The 8,688-nt window shown below is 42.2% G+C and overlaps 1 long non-coding RNA gene across 10 annotated transcripts in view; it reads left to right on the forward strand.

Moving 5' to 3' along the window:
- LOC121015876 (uncharacterized) overlaps positions 1–8,688 on the forward strand; it is a 183,420-nt gene that overhangs the window by 1,677 nt on the left and 173,055 nt on the right. Inside the window, exon 2 of one of the 10 annotated variants that reach the window (XR_005784014.1) lies at positions 7,522–7,582. The exons of the other annotated variants lie outside the window; for them this stretch is intronic. This is a non-coding gene — a long non-coding RNA (uncharacterized LOC121015876). The remainder of the gene's footprint in view (positions 1–7,521; positions 7,583–8,688) is intronic. 10 annotated transcript variants of the gene reach the window in all.

The raw sequence follows: 8,688 nt of genomic DNA on the forward strand, positions 1-8,688 counted from the left end.
CCCACAGCCCCTCCAGTAACCCTCAGTTTGTTCTCCATATTTAAGAGTCTCTTCTGTTTTGTCCCCCTCCCTGTTTTTATATTCTTTTTGTTTCCCTTCCCTCATGTTAATCTGTTTTGTCTCTTAAAGTCCTCATGTGAGTGAAGTCATATGATTTTTGTCTTTCTCTGACTGACTCATTTCACTTAGCACAATCCCCTCAGGTTCCATCCACGTAGTTGCAAATGGCAAGATTTCATTCCTTTTGATTGCCAAGTAATACTCCATTGTATATACATCCCACATCTTCTTTATGCATTCATCCATCAGTGGACATTTGGGCTCTTTCCATACTTTGGCTATTGTTGATAACACTGCTATAAACATTGGGGTGCATGTGTCCCTTCGAAACAGCATACCTGTATCCCTTGGGTAAATACCTAGTAGTGCAATTGTCTGGGTCATAGAGTAGTTCTATTTTTAGTTTTTTGAGGAACCTCCATACTGTTTTTCCGGAGTGGCTGCACCAGCTTGCATTCCCACGAACACTGTTCTGTATTTAGCTATTAGTAACTGTGAGAGTATGACAGGTGTAAACAGACCTTCAGCAGGATGCGTGCTCATCCAATTTATGTACAATTTAAGGGTTTTTTTTTTTAACGTGTATTTATTATCAAGAGCAGAGGGAGACAGAGCATGAGCATGGGAGGGGCAGAGAGGGGGGAGACACAGAATCCAAAGCAGGCTGCAGTCTCTAAGCTGTCAGCACAGAGCCCGATGCGGGGCTCGAACTCACAGACCGTGAGATCGTGGCCTGAGCCGAAGTCGGAAGCTTAACCGACTGAACCACCCAGGCGCCCCATGTACAATTTAAGTTTTAAAAAAATCCATAGTTCACATTCTCAAAGAAAACTGGAGAGGCCATTGCTCACTTATCAAAAAAGAATCCGAGATAAGGAAGATATAAAGTAAAGAGGGAATTAGAAACGATCAATGAAAGTCCATAGAAACAGGGAACGGAAGACTGGAGGCTACAGAAAATTAAACCAGTGACTTGGGGGGAAAGTGCAAGTTCTAGAACTTACAGACAGAAAAAACCTGAAGATTATCTTAAAAAAAGACAGAAGAAATGGTACTGACACAACCAGACAGCCATAGGCAAACATAATGAGTCTAGACACAGGCCTCACACCTTTTGCAAAAATTAACTCCAAATGGATCAGAGCTCTACATGTAAAATGCACAACCATAAAACTTCCAGAAGACACATAGGGGAAAAATCTAGACCACCTTGGGTTTGGTGATGACTTCTTTAGATATAACGCCATTTGAGAACTCCTGCTTTCCAAAAGGTCACAATGAAAAGCACGAGAAGACAGGCCACAGACTGGGAGGAAATCTATGCCAAATACGTGTCAGCTAAAGGACTGGTGTTCAAGATTCAAGAGGAACTCCAAAAAAAAAAAAAGGATTCAAGAACTCTGAAAACTGAAAAATGAGAGGGGCGCCTCAGTGGCTTAATCGGTTAAGCGTCCAACTTTGACTCAGATCGTGATCTCATGACCCGTGAGTTCGAGTCCCATGTCGGGCTCTGCGGTGATAGCTCGGAGCCTGGAACCTGCTTCAGATTCTGTGTCTCCCTCTCTCTCTGCCCCTTTCCACTTGCACTCTGTCTCTGTCTGTCTCTCTCTCTCAAAAATGTGAACAGACCCCTCACCAAAGAAGATCTACAAATGGCAAAGAAACATAAGAGAAGATGCTCCACATCATATGTCACCGGGGAAATGAGGGGTCCCTGGGTGGGGGAAATGTAAATGAAAACAATGAGGGGGTCCCTGGGTGGCTCAGTCAGTTAAGTGTCCGACTCGAGCTCAGGTCACGATCTTGCAGCTCGTGGGTTCGAGCCCCAGGTCGGTCTTTGCGCGGGCAGTGCAGAGCCTGTTTGGGATTCTCTCTCTCTCTTTCTGCCCCTCCCCAACTCATTCTCTCTCTCTCTCTCTCTCTCTCTCTCTCAAAAGTAAAGAAATAAACTTTAAAAAGAAAAGCGAGTTACCACTACACACCTATTAGAACCAAAATTCAGAATTTTGATGGCATTAAATGCTGATGAGGACGTGGAGGGACAGGAGCTCTGATTCATTGCTGGGTGGGAATGCAAAATAACACAGCCCCTCTGGAAGACAGTTTGGCACTTCCTTACCAAAGAAGCTAACTATATTCTTCCCCGATGATCCAGCAATCGGGCTCCTTCAGCTGAAAACTTACGCTCTCATAAAAACCTGCGCGCAGATGCTGTTAGAAGCTTTGTTCGTAATCGCCAAATCTTGGAAGCAACCAAAGATGTCCTTCAGCAGGTGAATGGATAAACAAACTGTGATCCATCCGGACAAAGAAGAACTATTAAGCAATAAAACAATAAATAAATGAGGAGCCACGAAGCCATTAAAAGGCATCGAGGAACCTTAAATGCATATGGCTAAGGGACAGCAGCCAATGTGAAGAGGCAGGGTACTTTATGATTCCAATTATGTGATATCCCGGGAAAGATAAAACTATGGAGACAGTAAAAAGATCGGAAGTTGCCAAGGAATAAGGGGGCGGGTACGAGGGAGGGATGAAGAAATGGATTGCACAGAAGATTTTTAGAGAAATGAAACTATTATTCTTTAGGTCACTGTATTGGTGAATGCATGCCATTATATACTTATCAGAAGCCTATAGAATGTAGTACGGCAAGAGTGAACCCTAATGTGTAGACTTGACTTAGTATTAATGTATTGATACGGGTTCACAGGTTGCAAGAAATGACCACCCCAACTCAAGATTACTTTTCTCTCAATTGTTTTTTTTTTTTCTGAAAACCTAAAACTGCTTTTAAAAATTTGATTCGTCTGGGGCGCCTGGGTGGCTCAGTCGGTTAAGCGTCCGACTCTGGCTCAGGTCATGATCTCACAGTTTGTGAGTTCGAGCCCCGTGTCGGGCTCTGTGCTGACAGCTCGGAGCCTGGAGCCTGCTTCAGATTCTGTGTCTCCCTCTCTCTCTGCCTCTCCCCCACTCGTTCTCTGTCTCTTTCTGTCTCTCAAAAAATAAATAAAGGTTAAAAAAAACTTTTTTAATATGTAATTCTGCAGGGGGAAAAAAGTAACCTCATTATTTTATATCAAGCCAGTACGGTTTTATGTGCAAATGCAACAGAGATATTCTTAGATACATTTGGGGATTCAGAAAATGCACCTCATGTTATGCCTGTCCTGAAAAAAAAAATGACCTGAAAATGTCCTGCTTACCAAATTGCAGCAAAGAATTCAAGAATAAGAGAATACTGCATAAAAAATGGCAATGTGTGATACCCATCCAGTATAAAAGCATTAAAAAAAAGGTGACATTTAAGTGATCATAATTGCTGTGATCAAGGAGCAATGTAAGCAAAAAGAACAAATCTTGAAAGAGACTATCATGAGATATTTACAAGTACTGATCATTTAGCAGCCACCAACTTTTCAATAAATTCCAAATCCTAGAAATTATACAGGCACAAAATACAAGAAAATTTAAAAGTTTCAGCACAAGCATAAACACACACACAAAAATGAAACTTCTTGGCAATTTAAAATTTTCTCATAAAGCCTGAGACAAAGAAGAAATCCAAAAGCAATTTTGGACCAAGAAAATACTGGCAATTTCGAAGTTACGTATCACAGTCAGATGTGGATTAAGCTGCACCCAGAGATAAATGTATTACCTTGAGTACAATGAGAATAAATGAACTAAGATTTCAGTTCATCTCATCTTTTAGGATGCTTAGGCTCTGCTGTTTATTTGGTTGTGGCTAATTAATGAGAGCAAACCTCCTTGATGTCCTATCTCCTGCTGGCCTTTTCCCACAGACTCTTTATGTCCTATGTCCTGCCGGCCTTTTCCCGCAAATGCCTGGGTGTTTATGGCAGTTCTTGCATTTGCTCCAGCTAAGAGTCTGGAACAATCTTGCCTAAATGGTGGCTTTCAAGTGCGGATTGGCCAGCACACAGTGAGGGCCTCTGACATCATAGATGAGCTTCCTTAAGGACATACTGTCAGTATCTGCTTGATACTCTGCATATGGGATTATGTGTGCGCCTTCCCTGCTTGTGCTCTGCCTCTCTCTCTCAAAAATAAATAAACATTGAAATTAAAAAAAAAAAATGTTTTTCCTTTAAAATGAGAAAGGTAATGTTTTTCATTTTGTAAAAAGCTGCTGTTGGATCTAAGAAGGTAAAGAATTTTTTTTTTTTTAATTTTTAGGTTTATTTATTTATTTTGAGAGAGAGAGACTCAGATAGCATGAGTGGGGGAGGGGCAGAGAGAGAGGGAGAGAGAATCCCAAGCAGACTCCTCACTGTCAGTGCAGAGCCTGACGGGGAGGGCTTGAATGCACACCGTGAGATCATGACCTGAGCCGAAATCAAGAGTCAGACGCTTAACCGACTGAGCCACCCAGGCGCCCCTAGAAGGTGAAGAATTTTTCACGCGTATATAGGCCTATAACGGTACAAATTGCCTAGCAGGGGCAGGGCCTTATTTGGTTGATTAATGCATTTAGTATTTGCATTCCCTACAGCTTGCGTGTTTTCTAGCATCAAAGTTCTGCAGAGGTGGGCACATCTAACCAAAGGAAACTGTCTGTGTAAAAATGTTACGATTTTCACGTGTGGAACTGTTAATTGTGAATAAAATTTTGCCGAAAACAAATACTACCTGGATGTACTGTGTGGAACTGGGGCCGCAGGGTAATTTGCGGGCTTGCCTCTCCTAGCCCTCATCATACTCTTAGGGAACATGCATCGTGAGGTTACCAGGAGGGTGGTGAGCAAAGAGGAATGAGTACCCTATATAAAGTACCAATATTTACCCCTTGAGCTGGGTTTGAGAGATCGCCTCCTCGTTTCCCAGGACGACAGTGGCCGCCATGAGGTTAACATCATTTCCTGAACCTGCAGGCCACAGTGGTCTGTCTTCTGTGTTCTCCTGAGGCCCCAGCGAGGCCACAGGAGGGGCAGTGGGACGCCCTTCACTCCGGGACAGTCACCAAAGAACCCAAAGAATTCAAAGCTGCATTATTGACAAGTCAGAAGAGGACCCAAGCCTGTCTCTTGAAAGGGAGTACAGTATTAGAAATATGGGCATTTTTTTTTAAACCCAAAAATTCTTTTATGTGTACTGACTGTTCGTTTTAAAAAGAACCACGGCGTGTTTTCTTTTATAGACAGAAATGCATTATAAATAGCCATGGAAATGTCACATAGTGGAAATAGCCTGCTAAGAGAATATTGCACACTTTGGGTATTTTGAAAGAAAAGAATTTAATGTTGCATCTGATTTTTTTTTTTAACTGAAATTGTTTCCAGAATGTCCTCAGGATCCATAATTTCCTGTACTCACCGAAGAGTTATCAGATACTCGGAGCATGTTAACTAATTACTTTATCATAAAATTCTATGCCCCGTGTTCTAACTTCATCATTTATCTGGGAAATGCTTTGAAGATAATTTTCCTCTGCTACATTAAGAAAAGTCTTACAGTGCAGGATAAAGGGAATAATGGATTGGTATTGGATGAATCTGAGTAGTTGATATTACAAGGCTAAAAGATGGGAATTTTTGAAAATCAGAATAATCTAGCTTGCCTTTGGTATGCTTAGATCATTTCTATGAGAGGTTTTCACTCATTGATTGAGTCATCCATTCATTTATTCCTTCACTCCTTTATTAATTTAGTCAATTAAGTGCCTAGGCATTTGTCAGACCCTGAGCACATGAAAGCATCAAGACATGCTGATGAGATCACAAGCAGTGCCGTTAGGGCTGATTCTGGGGGCAACAAGAGCATAGAGAAAGAGCCACTAACCCGATCTTGGGGGATCACAGCCAAGGGACACAGGAGGAACATCACAGCAGAAACCCAAGCACAAATAGGGGTGCCTGGTTGGCTCAGTCGATTGAGCATCTCACTTCAGCTCAGGTCACGATCTCACAGTTCATGGGTTCAAGCCCCATGTCGGGCTCCGTGCTGACAGCTCAGAGCCTAGAGCCTGCTTCGGATTCTGTGTCTCCCTCTCTTTCTGTTCCTCCCTCACTCATGCTCTGCTTTCTGTCTCTCAAAAATAACTAAAAACTTTAAAAAAAATTTTAGAAATCCAAGCACAAATAGGGATTAAATAGGTGAGGGGAACAGGGTGTGAGGGCAAGTGAGAAGAGGGATGAGAGCCTAGAGGCTTAACTAGAGATTCAGAAGGAACTCTTGATGACAGGGGTGTAGTGGGAAGGGTATAGAAGAGGTAGGGGAGGAGTGAGTCTTGAAAGGAAGGGAGAGTCCAAATCTCGAAGGGCTTCCCACATCTCACAATTTGGAGTTTATCCTTAGAGCAATGAACAGCCACTGAAGAGTTCTAAATAGCAGAGCAATGGAATCAGATTTGGTTTTAGGAAGACAATTCTAGATGCAGAATGAAAAAAATAAGGTGCAATCTAATGACAATTTTAATGGGAAAACCAGTCAGGGGACTGTTAAAGCAATCAAGACAAGAGATTCCAGAGCAGATCCAGATAAGAGATACAGGTGACATCAACTGGAGTGTTGGTTTGGGGAACGGACAAAGTAGATGAATTTATTCAGTGGTTCAGGTATAACTGACAGGGCTTAGAACAGAGGGTGTAGGAAGTGCAGAGGAGGGAGGGGTTCAAGATGGGGCCCACGCGTGTGGCTTGGATGTCTGTGCAGATTGGGGTTCCATTCACTGAGGAGAAGGGAACACAGGGAGCATTGGAGGTTTGATAGTGGAAGGAAGAGAAGATGGTGAACTCCGTTTCGGGCAGTCTCGTCGAGCTCGGAGATGAAGAGTTTCCTCGGGCACGTGGGCGTGCCGACCTCAAGCGGACTAGAATGAAGCCATAGCAGTGAATCAAATCGAATCAAATCACTTCTGGGGAGGGTTCAGCATAACAAGGCCCAGAACCGACACTAGTAAGGAGTATGTTTAAGGGGGGGGGTGGGGGCAATCAACAGAAGAAAAGATTATAGCCCAAAGAATATATTAAATGACACCACGAGGATGTAATTAGGAAAGCCAGAACGTGAGAAATTTTGTAGCCCATTGGGTTATATGACAATTAAGAGACAAAAACCAAATGCAAAGTGTGACTCTTGTTTAAACGAACTAAACAAAACCAAACAAAGCAAAACACAACTTATGCGTAATTGGGGAAATGTAAACACTTCCTGGCTATTTGATGAGGCATTCGTGTTCATTTTTTCAGTACTCAGGCTATTGTGGTTATGTTTGTTTTTTTAAGGGTTTTTTTTGTTGTTGTTGTTCTATTTTTTATTGTGGTAAAATACACAGAATTTACCAGCTCAACCGTTTTTCAGTGCACAGTTCGGTGGTAGTAGATAAATTTCTAATGTTGTGCAACACCACTACCATTGATCTCCACAGCTCTTTGGATCTTGCAAAACTGAGACTCTGTACCCATGAAACACTAATCCTCATCTCCCCATTCTTTGCAGCCCCCGGCAACTCTTATTCTCCTTTCTGTCTCTATAACTTTGACGACCCTAAGCGTGTCATGTAAGTGGAATCCTAGAGTATTTGTCTTTCTGTGATTGGTCTGTTTCATTTAGCATAACGTGGTTATGTGTTTCACAAGAATAGTACCTTTTAGAGATGCATGTAGGAATATTTAGAGATACAGTGAGGTGATCTCTGAGATTTACCGTGAAATAATCTTGCGGGAGCAGGTGGTAGGGGAATGATTGTGGTATAAATGAGATAAGAATAGCCATGTATCAATTATTATTGATGCTTGGTGATGGATACATGGGGACTCACTCCCTTCTATTTTTGCCTATGTTTGAGATTTTTCATTTTTTTAAAAGCTTATTTATTTTGAGAGAGAGAGCGTGCATGCAAATGGGGGAGAGGCAGAGAAAGAGGCGGGGGGTGGAAAGAGACACAGGATCCCCAGCAGGCTCCACACTGTCAGCACGGAGCCCAATAATGGGGCTGGAACTGACGAACTTCAAGATCGTGACCTGAGCCAAAGTCAGATGCTTAACCAATTGAGCCACCCAGGTGCCCCAAGATTTTTCATAACCAAAGTTAAAAAAGGTTCTCTCCTACCCCCACCCCACCATGACCAAACTCAAGTAGAACTTTTTTCCTAAAGGAAATCTCATGTGGAAACTCAGTCTACAAAGTATGGGTTGAAGGAGCTGCTCTTGTATACCTAAGGCTTTGAACCCAGACCCCATAGCTCTGACTTCCTGGTAACCTTCTTGCCCTGCCTCTTGCTTCCCCAAATTCTAGTTCTTTCCCAGAGGACTGTTGGTAAATAGATTGGCATGTAGGAAGTGGATAAGGAGTAATGGTATTACCAGTGATACACTTCAACTTTCTCCTCACGCCCATTGAGGTCTCTCAAGAGGCAATGAGCACATAGACAACACTGGACATCATACTTACCTTGAAGTAAAGTCATGTGAATGCCCTGGATTTCTTTAAATATCGGATTTAGTTATTCCTTTAGATATCAAGTTCAATAGGGAAAAAGCGTTGTGTGACCATCACCACTTAAACTGGAGAAAAACACACTGTATTTCTATCACACTGAAAATAATTTCATGAACGTGTTTTGCTTTTTTTTTTTTTTTAATTTTTTTTTTCAACGTTTATTT

This window comes from Herpailurus yagouaroundi, unplaced genomic scaffold (genome assembly GCF_014898765.1).
Source record: "Herpailurus yagouaroundi ecotype Mexico unplaced genomic scaffold, PumYag 208, whole genome shotgun sequence".
Classification (NCBI taxonomy): Eukaryota; Metazoa; Chordata; class Mammalia; order Carnivora; family Felidae; genus Herpailurus; species Herpailurus yagouaroundi.